Genomic DNA, 13,502 nt, shown 5'->3' on the forward strand with positions numbered 1-13,502 from the left:
CTCGTTAACAGGCGTAGCGTGGATAATGCAATGCGGATTGTTATTAATTCAATCGTTGCGAATTCAGTGTCGCGTGATTTATAGACCTCCCCTCCTGCCTCCGCTCTCAGCCGATCGATTATTTAATCAATGCTGCTTTATAATTTCACCGAATAATATTGGCTTTCCGCAGCGACGATTTATACCGCGAAAAATTCACGGGAACGGCTGTTGATTTCTGCCACGAACAATACCGGTAAATGGAAAAGAGAATTTCTGCAATGGCCTTGACTGGAAATTAGGAAAGCTCTTGGTTAGCGGATTTAGATGATCGTCATAGGAATCGCTCGAAGGTCGACGTATCTTGACTTAAAAATGAGGTTCTGTGCCAATTCCTCTCCCTTTAATCGTGTTTATTTTAAATGTGCGTCTCTTTCACACGTATTAGGAACCTTTTAGAAAAAGGACGTGGACAGTTTTCGGAATTCTTGGTATTTCGAGATATTTAGAATACCTTTCACCAGGTATTCTAGGTTCTTACCCTTTTCAAGTACAGAATTGTAGCCAATTAATTATTTAACAATTTCGATTAATTATCGCGTTATATCTTATTTTATACGTAATCTTAATATTTATGAACGAGATTATGAACTGAATTTACGAGTATACTTGTACGTACTTAGGTATTAGGTTGTCCGAAAAGTGTCTTTCTTTCCCAGACATGTCTTTTACAACGATGCATCTTTATACAAACATGAAACCTAATCTGTCGAACGTTGTAATCTTCATCTTGATGGAACAAAATGGATCATACGTAATTTGATAAAATAATGTAAAACGGAAAATGTTGTGCATTCTTTATTTCCTTATAAAACGAAAGAAACTTTTCGGACGACCTAATACGTTTCTGAGACCAAAGTAGTCAGACCAAAGTAAACGAACGAACCACACAGTGACGTTTATACCACTAATCCAGATCGAAGAAACTATCAATGTTTTCATAACAAGAAGAGACGTGACATGTTCAGCATCGAGTACAGCAAATTTCCGATATCCCGGAAATAATACGCGGATTGCGTAACGATCACATCGCGTGAAACCGCTGATCGTTTCCAACGGTGCTCGTTGGTCAGACATTAATTTGCTTAGTACAGACACTTGAAAGCCACGACCGTACGAAGGACCAACGTGAATTTGCAGTAAGTTCGTTTTATGGCTGATTCGGTTTAGAACTGGATGTAACAAAGGTCGTGTGTTTTGATTTGAGCCTTATAGCAATTTAATTTTAATTAATCGATGATATGATGGGATTATCACGCTCTTTCGAGTTTAAAAAGGATGTGATTTATGCACAGGAAGAATGTAATGTTTATAAAAATAAGAATTAAATAACCCGTAGTTCTAGAAGCTATAGAATACGTAGATAAATTCGTAAGACGATAGAAATCAAGAAAATTCTGTGGTTTAAGATAAAATTTTCTAAAATAGCAAAATTACATCGGAGGTTACTTTTTAGAAAATGGAATTCGATAGTCACGTACGCGTGAATTTGCCAAATCTCGACTAGACAAGAATAGTCAATCGACAAAAGTTCAAGTTGAAAATGTACAATGAAGCGTTTTGGTTTAAGGTTCCATTTTTGATACAATTGAGTTGAAAAATTCACGAAATACACGTGTGTAACGAGCTGATATTTCCCATAATTAAGCATCTGGAAGCTTTATTTTTTCTCGAGCAGGCTTTTTAGCGATCGAATCTTGCGAAAGACGCAACAACTACTTGATTAATCGATATTTTCGATCAATACGAGCAACCTATAGGTTTTTATTCCTTTACGAATAGAATAAAGTAGTATTTACACAAAACAACATGTTTAACTTGAAATCGTGTGAATTCGTAACGAATGATATCAATCGCTATAATTCAAGTAACTTGACTACGTTGAACGAGGCTTAAGCGAAACCTACTTCACAACGATATATTATTAGACAAATTTATAAAAAAAAAAAATATCGATTGTCATATAAATGCAACTTAAAACTTCGTTGAATTAACACATAATTTTCATTCAATTTACCAAGCTACTTAAGATGGTTCAACCTTAATATACATAAAATTGATCTTTCCCTTTTAATATAAATTCCTTCATTCGTTCGAAGCATTAACACGGGGCACCCAACACATGCTGCAAAGAATGGCCAGGGCCAACGAATTCGCGGTAACTATTTTCCGTGTCTGCATACCATCCAGGTGCCAAGCGGTCCACCGAGAACACGATACAACCACAATACGACGCAGGGTAGGAGGCGCACGCGCGCTTAAAGCCTCTAAGCACACGTGGGCATAACGTGTACATACGTAGGTATGTACGATTATGCGGCAAACGTTGGAGGAACAGAATCTTGCCGGCACAGCCCGTGGAACAATGCAGGTTACATTAAGCGCATTGACGTCAAAACTTGTAACGACTGTAAAACGCAAACGCGCAAGAAAACATTACGTCTCCCCCTGCCCATCCTTTGGCTTTCAAAGGATCGAAAAGAGAAGAAACAGACGGTGGAACAAAAATTTGAAATTCCACGTTTTTGCGAAGCGGTAGAGGCTGTGACTAAGGGGTGGAAGAGAAGAAGGAGAGAGAGAGAGAGAGAGAGAGAGGGAGAGGGAGAGAGAGGAGCTTTCACGATTTTCATAATTAACCTATTTCAACGAGCCGCGCGCCTCGTCGACCGGAAAGAGAGGTATGGAAGCGGCGGAAAAAGAAAAAATTAGACGAATTTGTGCGCAGACGTATTATAGAATACAGCGAATTCTGGATATAAGAGAGTACATGGCCAGGACAACGGGTGCACTGGATTCCTGGCAACTATTTTCCACGTTTGCGTGGTTGTCGGGCGGTGAGCGGTACACCGAGAACGCGTTGCGACCAAAGTCGATCTACGCACAGGCTGTGCGTGTATCGTGCGATTGTAGTGTGCATACACCGTACACGTACACGCTACGCATCGGTAACCGGACGCACAGTCGAAAGGCATGGAACGAAATTTCTACACGAGAACCACAAGTACAACGAAAGAGTCTGTCTCTCTTTTTCTGTTCCTTGTGTCTCTCTCAAATATTCTATACACGCGTTCCATGAAAAAGAGCATCGGCAGAGATAGGATTTGTATGCTGAACTTCAAAACAACAATTCCAGATTTTTTTACGGTTCGGCTGGGAGCGCTTGTACGCCGTGGATGGAAGAAAGAAAGGGAAGAGTACACGGATAGGCGAAAGAAGAAGAAGAATTGAAATGCAGGTTCAACGTGGATTATTTGGAAGGTAACGAGGTTGGAAATTGCGTTCGGATCAAGTAGCACAATGCGCGACATAGTAAGAGGAGTATGTGACGAACGCCTTGCAAAAATCATAGTTCTACAACGTTTGTGGAAGATTTAGAAAAACGTATTGTTGCCACATTGTTTTAATGCTTGTTTCATATATCTTTCTTCTTTGATATACAACGATGTTGGAGATCGAAGCATTTCCTTTCATTTCGTATTTATATTATAATTTTTTAACGAGACTCGAAGATTATATGTTTATACAATATTTATTGCTTAATAATACTCGTAAGATACATCGAGAAAATTTAGTTATTAAGCCTTGAATAATTCCGTATAATAAATATTCTGTATATTCGCACGATTTCCATCTTCTATCATCTTCTGCAATAGAAGCAATTTCATTCGCGGGAAATAAGACGTTAAAATAAAGATGACCTAGTCCATCCAATTATAACTAAACTTTGAACTGTAAAGACGGGTATTTCATGCCCGGGATATTTCGGCCGGGTAGAGTTTCTCTCAAGGTAATAGGTGGAAAACCATTTTCCCCCGGCTAAAAAGAGTTATTTGACAAAGGTTTTATGATAACGTTAATTTACGATGTTTGAAGATTTTATACGAAACTTTTTGGATTTTTTTAACAAATATTATCTACCGAAAGATACATCGGACGTGAAAGACCCGCGTTTGAAAAGGTTTACGGTCTAACGATTAATATTAGAAATATTACATAGAATATTAATTATCTACGAAGAACAAGAATAAAACGAGATGAGAATATATTTAGGACAGACTGATAAGATCTGGTTGATAGTATCGATTTTTGATGGTCCGGAAAAATTTTACACAGACGTGGAAAAACCGAAAAGAAAGGGAACGCGTTAGCCAGAATCGTAAGCACCTTGAACAATGTCACGGACTAACACAGTTGATACCTGACACCAACCCTCTGCAACGTCTTCCTTGCATTTCAAGCATCAACAGCATAATATCGAGCACACGATCTGACCATATACCATGTTATACGTAGCGCGCGGAATATCCGGTAAATAGAATGCATTCACAGATGCATTCCACTCATACGTTAATATACGCGTAAGACAGTAAAGCAGAAACGTTGAATATCATAGTGAAACTAAGCGTTGCTACCGTAAAAGCTGGAATTTCACTTACCTTACGACAAATTCTACCGTGTCACGGTGACATTAACGCTAGAATAATTAGTTCCTAATATCGGTCTAAGTATACCGTGTATAAGCGACCATTATGATTAAAATTATATGCTGAGAACGAGGTGGGTATGATGTGTATAATCATATTTCAAACTCGATAAGAGTTAACGGTAATTGCGTGAATAACGTTAATTTTTCAAGACTAGACGATCGATATTTTTGTACGATATAAATCTGAAGATTCTTATCAATGATAATGTACGTTGAATTAATCTTTGTTATTCCATACAGTATATGCGATACAGTGTAAATAAAATGTACATTCTATATGGAATAAGCTTAGTCAATGCAATGTATATTTTAGATAGAGGTAAGAATATCGAAGACGAGTAAAAAACATCAATCGTTCAAGGTTCTTGGGAATTTAGAAAACAAATTTAAAAACTGCTTCTGTGAATCGCTGTGTGGATGTTCTTAATAGCTGCAAGGAGAAGAAGGCTTTTGATAAATTTTGAGAAAATCTCAAAATTCTTATCGATGATAATGTACGTTGAATTAATCTTTGTTATTCCATACAGTATATGCGATATAGTATAAATAAAATGTATCTTCTATATGGAATAAGCTTAGTTAATGCAATGTATATTTTAGATAGAGATAAGAATATCGAAGACGAGTAAAAAATATCAATCGTTCAAGGTTCTTGGGAATTTAAAAAATAAATTTAGACTACTTCTGTGAACCGTAGTGTAGATGTTGTTAATAATTACAAGCAGAAGAAAGCTTTTGATAAATGTAATAATTCTAGCGTTAAAAGGTAGTATAATTTTACTGGACGGTATAAGTTACAGTTAAATTTGTACGTAACAAGAGATAGCACTTGGAGTAATTTAAAAAATTGTACGGAGATAACCTCCGTCCTCGTCCTTTCGTGTTGATAATATTTACCTAGCATTCAATGACCACCGATACCATAGACCAATAGCACACACATTAGTTCCTTACACATCTGTGAGACCAAATGCCTCGTATCGGTTCATTTGCATGCAGACCATCGACGTGCTATTAAAATCAATACCAATTCGAACGCGGTCAAGTACCGTGCGCGTATCCGTCAACGTTATGATACGTATTCATCGTGTATGATCAAAAATCGGTTTCATGTATATATTATGATACGTACATAGGTGTACGCTCATTAATCAGGATCATTTCCTCTTACCATTACTTTTCGTAAAGCTTTGAGAGATGTTCCCGTATTTTCTGCGTATCCTATTTCCCTCGATATTCACAGAAATCGATGAAACTTGTTTATTGACATATTGTTCACTGGTCGTATCATGCAAAAGCTAATTGTGCGTTACAGGTTGATTCTATCGAATAGAACGATTGCATTTCAATAAGTTTACGTGTATAACGTTACGTGTATAATATAATATGGCAAACATTATTCGATAACGCTATAATAACAATTTGCACAATTTGAACGATTCAGTAAATCGATGCACCTATATACAAGTACGAGTGTAAGCACTTGCGGCGGTATAAACACGGCAAGTGCTACTGACGCATACGTTGCGTCTATTCAAATATCGCTGTTAACACAGCCGTTGTATTTTTTAATTTTATGTGTTTCGATAGAATTTTCGAAAACAAACGAAACGGCTAACGATCTGTTCAAATGAATATTCGCAGAAAGTATGCAGCTTCCGAAGAACGGTAGCCATATTTCAGCAACGGAAAATGTCTTAATAGATTCGCGACTATTTTTGTCTAACGAGAATTTCAACTAGATTCACCTATCTTCCGCAACCCTGGATACCATAAGCTCCGTCAAGAACTAGATTAAACGTAATAAGATAAACATGTAGAAATTGTATTTTTCCTGTTAGCGGAGTTAACGAGCCATATGGATGCGCGTGGAAAGCCAAACAGTCGAACGAAACTAAAACGCGTTCTGTGTAATTGTTTCGCTATCAAGAACGCCAGTACCCGTCCAAACCTTTCTGCTCGTCATCAACAACGATCCGCCATTGGTGCGCGATCGTTGATTCCGGAACGTTTTTTTTTTTTTTTCATCAAAAAGCCAGGATCGAGTCGATTCGATGGCCACGCGAGAACGCATCTACGCGAGCATCAAACTGCATCAAGCAGATTGCTCTATCGATCCCTCTATGCATCGAAACAAGTTAGCTACGTCGCTCGCAACATGGAAACGTTTACTTTACTACAGTTATTTTTCGCTGCTGGTCGTTGACGCGGATTCGAATCATACTCGCTCGAATCTCGATTTCGTCCGATCGAGATCGAAGTTGGCGCGCCAACAGTATTGCAAGCGCGTATACGCGATAATTGGCACCGATCATCGAAACTACCGGTGACAATTATCGAATACACGGGACCAGTAGGTGCGAGCAACTGTCTGCCGGTAGTAGCTATCAGCCGACAGGATACTCCCGTAATCACACGTACCATTAAGTCGGACTGTAGATGGATCAGATCTAATCCCACGTGCAGCCTGGAATTTGTATCGTGTGCGGAAACACGTTTGGCCACGCGGCTAACCGATCTTATTAAACTGTTCGTAAATGCCATGGGACGCGCGCACGTAGAGCTACAGTATTAGTCTCGCCGAAGGAATAGAACGACGGATTTGGCTAAATACCGTGATGATTTAACGTTGAAGGACAATACGCTGCAACGATTCTCGATGGTCACAGTTATAGGATTAAAATTAGATTCTGTTGGATTACGAACAGAGGTCTTAATCGTTTGATTTTATCGAAACCTAAAGTACTTGCGTAGAGATTCTAACGATGCTGCATTTCTACGAGATGAATGTTCAAGGTTAACGACATGGTCAGACATAGTTACTTTTTAGTGTTTACATTCGGTGCTTTCGTCACCTGCGTGTCAGTATTTAGATGATACGCAGCTTGAAGAGTATCTGTGCGATTTTTCCATAGTATATGTACCTTTGTACTTTCAATTTTATACGTCTCAATAGCAAATTATAACGTCGTAAGTAAACCTCGTAGCTTTAAGTGACAATATTACGACGACGAACGTCCAATAATTCCCGTGATCAGACAAATCCTGGAAAATTTTTCATAGAATTATTCAAACTCTGTTCCACCCCTACAGCGAAATCACACTATTTCCCTTCTGGGAAATAGCGCGTTGAGGACGTAATGGAAGAAAGGGCGCGAACCGTTAAAAAGCTCTCGAAACTGCGAAGAAAGGAAGGATTTTAAAGTTTCAGACAATGTATCTAGAGTGAAAACCAGAGTGGAAGATTATACGAGTACGCTTGGTAAAAGATTGATATATATATAGAGTATCGGTAGATGTCTTAAACATATTAGGTCGTCCGAAAAGTTTCTTTCGTTTTATGAGGAAATAATAGACACACAACGTCTTTTCTTTTATATTATTTTGTCGAATTACGTACGATCCGTTTTGTTCTGTTGAGATAAACGCCGCGACGTTTCACAGACTTGGTTTCACGTTTATATGAAGGTGCACTGTTGCAAAAACCATGTTTGCGAGAGAAAGACACTTTTCCGTCAACCTAATACAATGAGTACTAAAGACAGTCTCGTTAAATATTGTGATTCGTTAATATAGTGGACAGTTGATTGTTCAAACATCCCGTAACTTCTATATACATTTTCAGATTGGTTTCAAATTTGATCCATATAACCATAATTGTCGTGTCTCGTTACGGTGCTGAAATCCCAAAATCTTTTGTATTATATATAATTGTTGAGAATTTTGGATCTTAATAGCCGAAATAATGGTATAGGAACACTAAATGTACACTTAGGGTTCATACTAGAATAGTTATAAATTTATTTGATAAGCGATTTCAAAGATATTCATCGATACACACTTGCACGCGTTTCAGCACTTTCTTCCATACCCGACTGTTAACCGACCGAACAGTTGACATTCCTTTGTTTTCGAGACGCCGCGCGCACACATACTTCCACATACTGATATTCACATACAAGTATTACTATTACGCAGCTAACCTAGTCTAGCACATAAAATTATACAGATCTCAATAATAATATATAATATATTGGTAAAAAGTTTCATGATATTCTTCGCTAGGACATAGATAAACCCTACAGAATTTTATGCCCGTATAACGAAAGAACTAATATCGACGAGGTTCGCGAAGGAAATGAAAGAGATCCATCAAACGTGTAATTCGAACAGGCGAGTCATAGCTCACGTTCGAAATCTTGCATGCAAGCTCCGCATACCGACTTCGGTTAATTCGTTCGCTGACACGGGCTACTGTCTTCGTGCAGAGACGAGCATCTATCATTGGCCGGTATTCGACTGTAGAGATGTAATGACGGATCGTCTACGTCGAGTTCCGTGTATAATTCTCTCTGGTTCGCCGTACGTATGATATACTCTCTACCCTTTCCGAGAAATCCGGATGCTGGATTACGAGCGGACGCTTTGTGAAAGCCACCGAACCACGCCACAGATCCATGACCATTGCAATGTGTCCTGGTGCCAATCTTCGTGCATTAATATCATTCACTGGCCATCATTCAATTACGCCAAAGGGATTCACTGTTCACTGTCACGCGCCAGAACTGTATTCGCCACGTACCGACGAGCCTATTCAATTCAATATGGATATTATCGGACACGGTACACTCGTCCGACTTATCAGGTCGCCACCGATCAACTGTATTTTCCGCGACATCTATTTTTGTTCCTGTATCCGTGTTGGAAGAACTCGTGTTCGGACATCGGTCAAACTTGCAACGTGTAACAAGAACGTACGGTCAAGTATAATACACATAAGGTAACTGACATTAGAACAAGTAATTTCTATATATATTACAGAGCTGTAAATAATTTAATCTTTTCAAATTCCATGGAATTGTAAGAAACAGGTGGAAGAAGGAATAATGTTGGCGATGAATAAAATTCGGAGGAAAATCTCCGAATTCTCTTTCGTAATGGTGATGTTTGTGGTATAATTCAGTAATACAAATTGAATGAAAAAAATTGCAAATAAAATGTGTCGATATTGCTAATTTTGTGTTTGCGCGTGAATTATGAAATTCTGTGATAGATAACACGTTGCTGATAGGTCGTCGATAAAAAACAATGATCGAAAATAACACGAGAATTCAGCTAACCACGTTAAGAATCGAGAGGACATCGTCCCTAAAATATATTCTATGCCTTTACAATGTTTTCGCTCCAATTCTACAATGAATTGTTTGCCAGTTGCCAGCGTCGTTATTTAAAGAAAGGAGAAAAAAGAAACAAACGGAGGAGGTAGAAGAGAAAAGATGGAATTGTTTCTACTTCCTTAAAGAAAGCATTCCAATTGTCGTTCCTTTCCGTTCCGTTCGAGCGAACAAAACAAAGCGACGAGCTCCAAGGTTCTCGGTGTCTCGAAATTAATTGTCCCCATAGCGAGGAATTATTTAACGAATCGATGCAGTTTCCCTCCGGTTCGCAATGGAGCGAGGAAATAATCCAATGACCAGCTGAATCTGGAAATTTCTCCGATTCGAATTACCATGGCAGACACGTGACTCTGCGCGTACATGATATAAGAAGCAGCGAATGCAATGAACAGACAAACTGAACGAAAGCACGGAGAAGGTTTCACGAAAACATCGTTTCCTCTGCCAGTAATTCTCGTTCTTTTATTTTTCTTTCTTCTTTTCCCATAATCGATAATAGCGTAATAATGCACGGCTGAGCCATAAATACGTAGAAAGAACAGCGAGCATACACGCGAGGGTAACAACGAAGATAGATAGCAACGAAGCTGCTAGAGAAGACAGTTTCGTGGGTTCGGTATACAAATTAACACTTTTTGGCACTTCGATGGAATCGTAAGTACCTCGCGTTACTACGCCAGAAAACACACTATTTTTTCAATCTTCCGATCTTTGCGTCTTTCGTTCGATAAAATTCTTCCTTCCTTGTTCTTTAAACCTTATGTACTATAGAAATAAACGTTAAACAAGCGTCGGAATTGTCAAGTTACGTAAATAAAACAGTATAACAATACATGATATTGCGATTGCCGTATTTTTTAATATTTCTCCGTGAAAATTTTATACAATATTCTTCGAATGTCATACTTTAATGTACTATTGGTTTTAATAAAAAGATTTTAACTGTGCCGTCACAAAAAATTCACAAAAACATGCCTTTTTTTGTACGAATTAACCTTAGCCCCCCTTAATGCAATAAATCTATGCCATTACAACGTGTATAGAACATAGAAATAAATTTATTGAGATATGTATAATTTTATGTGCTAGACTAGGTTAGCTGCGTGGTAGTAATACTTGTATGCGAATATCAGTATGTGGAAGTTGTGTGCGCGCGGCGTCTCGAAAACAACTGTTCGGTCGATTAACAGTCGGGTATGGAAGAAAGTGCTGAGACGCGTGCAAGTGTGTATCGATGAATATCTTTGAAATCGCTTATCAAATAAATTTATAACTATTCTAACATAAATTTTAAGTGTAAATTTAGAGTTCCTATACTATTATTTCGGCTATTAAGATCCAAAATTCTCAACAAAATTAAAAGCTAATTATTGTATAAATACGATCAATCGATTGCATGGACAGTTTTGTAATAAAAGAAAATGATCACAGCTACGAATAGTTCTGATTCTGAGAATTATAACACGTAAGGACTATAAAACAAAAAATTGCTTATGCGTACACAGTCCACTATTTTACTTATGTCTTCGACATTAGAAAACATAAGTACGTTAACATTATGCATTTGAGAATTAAAAACAGTACTGCAATAACAAGCACTTATCGTCGTGCCTTAAATAAGATTACACGTATTTTTGCATCTATCATCTATCCCACGCGTAATATTGGGTTGGCAACTAAGTGATTGCGGATTTTGTCATTAGGTGGTATTGACAAAATCCGCAATCACTTAGTTGCCAACCGAATAGTAATAAGAGTGAATACAAAGGTATTTAGCGTCGTAGTTAAAACGCTCTTAGCGTTAGAAACTTCAAACCTATTCAGATAATGAAATGTAGATTGTGTTAATTTTCCCAGTTACTCGGAATATACTTCGCCCTTATTAAGACAAAAACATAGTCACGTGTATCTATTTATTTTCATTGTAGCAGTTTAATCAGAAACATTTACAAAATACAATATATTTAGCCATTCGTTCGTGGTCGGTAGTTTTAGCGTTAAATAGGTATCCAATTTTCGTTTCGAATCAAATCGACTGTAGAAATAGCTGCAGAGTCGAACGATACAGTGGCATTGCTTTTATCTTGTTCGCGTTTAAGAAAACGAATCACGCTCGCGCCCAGAAGAGTAGAATTGCTGTTTTATACTTAAGCATAAACGTTCCGTTTTATTTCATTCTCATCGAACCGTACGTCGTGCATAAAGCTTCCTGATACGTTCTACGTGAGTCGGGTACCTGCCGTCCGCCATGAAATTCGACCAAAGCGATATAAAACGCGGCTATCCTCGTTTCCGTTTATTTTCCTACCGCAATGACCGGTTCGTTTCGCGAGAGCCACTAAATGCTCTAATGATCCAATTAGAAATCGTAACATCTACCGAGAATAGATCGCTCGAGTGGCACGTTATTTACGAAATAGCGAGTTTCCAGAATAACTCGAATGTATCGCGTTCGCGAGATCGTTGCTCGATTATGAATTTTCATCGGTGATACCATTGGAGAAGTAGCCACTCGTGGAAACGCGCAAAACCCGTAGGCAAACCTCTGAAAATTCATTATTCCGCGCTCGCGAACGAGCTTTTTTTACCTGTTCGATCGTACTTGTCCACGTCGGCCGTGCAATAAATTCAGCGTAAAAATTCACCGACTGAGCAATCGTGCGATTACAAGAAAACGAAAAAGAAATTTATCGCTTCCTTTGAAACGAGCCAACAGCGGCGAGCTCTGTTGGTCGTTTGGCTGGCTGTCGACACAACTATGCAAAGGAGAAAAAAAGAAAAAAAAAAAAAAAAGACGTTCAGAATACACAGAGCCGCTGTTGTGCGTCATGTCAATTGTAAATAAACCATTTACCAGTTCGAGTGGCGTTTCATGAGGTCGATTTAAATTCCCCTTTGATCGTCACTCGAAAACTCTGTACGATTATGGAAGCAAACAGAAAATACACGGAGTGACGAGTAGCTGTAGCATATGAAATCGTCCGATTGTTTCCGATATTTTAACAATGCGTGATATCAACGAACCGAAATCGAACAGATTAACGATGTCCAGGCGTCTCCTTTCAAACCTTCCTCCGTTCAAAAGCTGACGCGTAGGATCAATAGCACTTCGTTCTATCAGAGAATCGTGGAAAAAAAAAAGAAGAGAGAGAGAGAGTTTCACAAAACACCTGTTATTATTCGCTTCCTGAATAGAATGCAACGTTCTTATCGAAGTAAACCGTCCTATACGATATCCAATTTTTCCGGAAGCTTTAAACGAAGCGAACAGTAACGACGGCTTAAACGTAGGAGTAGCAAGACAACAGACTCTCAGTCCATCTGGAAAGAAGGAAAGCATTCCGCGAAGAACATCGAACTTAAATTCGTGGCCGAGCACTCTACTTTACTCGACGGGCTACCGGTTCGTCGAACACAAGTTCTCCAGTAGCTGCCTTTTCGTGCTGGTTGCGCTCGATAGATGAACGCTAGGTGCGTGTATAAGAGCGGAACCCAGCGAGAAAGAAAGAGAAACAAAGAAGGAAGAAAAAGATCAACGCAGCTACCTACGATGCACGAACGAAAATGGAGGAGAGAAGAAGGAGAAAAGTAAAAGAGAGAAAGGATTTGGAATTAAGAAGTACCACGTTACAGCCTAGTACGGGTCAGTTTTCCAATCGACCGATTATACTTTCGTGTCGATAACGTATTGGTCGATAATGGCTTTCAACCTCTCGAATGGTAAAGCTTTTAAAAGTTCCATGCAGACAAATATATGGAGCCTTCGTTGAAAGTTTTTGTTTCCCGTTCGCTACATATCC

The 13,502-nt window shown here is 38.6% G+C and overlaps 1 protein-coding gene across 3 annotated transcripts in view; it reads right to left on the reverse strand.

Moving 5' to 3' along the window:
• Positions 1–13,502, reverse strand: part of GluRIB (Glutamate receptor IB) — a 346,208-nt gene that overhangs the window by 279,144 nt on the left and 53,562 nt on the right. Inside the window, exon 1 of one of the 3 annotated variants that reach the window (XM_069114339.1) lies at positions 11,314–11,424. The exons of the other annotated variants lie outside the window; for them this stretch is intronic. The gene's annotated coding sequence lies outside the window, so the exon portion shown is untranslated. Of the gene's footprint in view, positions 1–11,313; positions 11,425–13,502 lie in introns of those variants that run through there. 3 annotated transcript variants of the gene reach the window in all.

This window comes from Bombus flavifrons, chromosome 1 (assembly GCF_040668555.2).
Source record: "Bombus flavifrons isolate JBK064 chromosome 1, iyBomFlav1_principal, whole genome shotgun sequence".
Taxonomy (NCBI): domain Eukaryota; kingdom Metazoa; phylum Arthropoda; class Insecta; order Hymenoptera; family Apidae; genus Bombus; species Bombus flavifrons.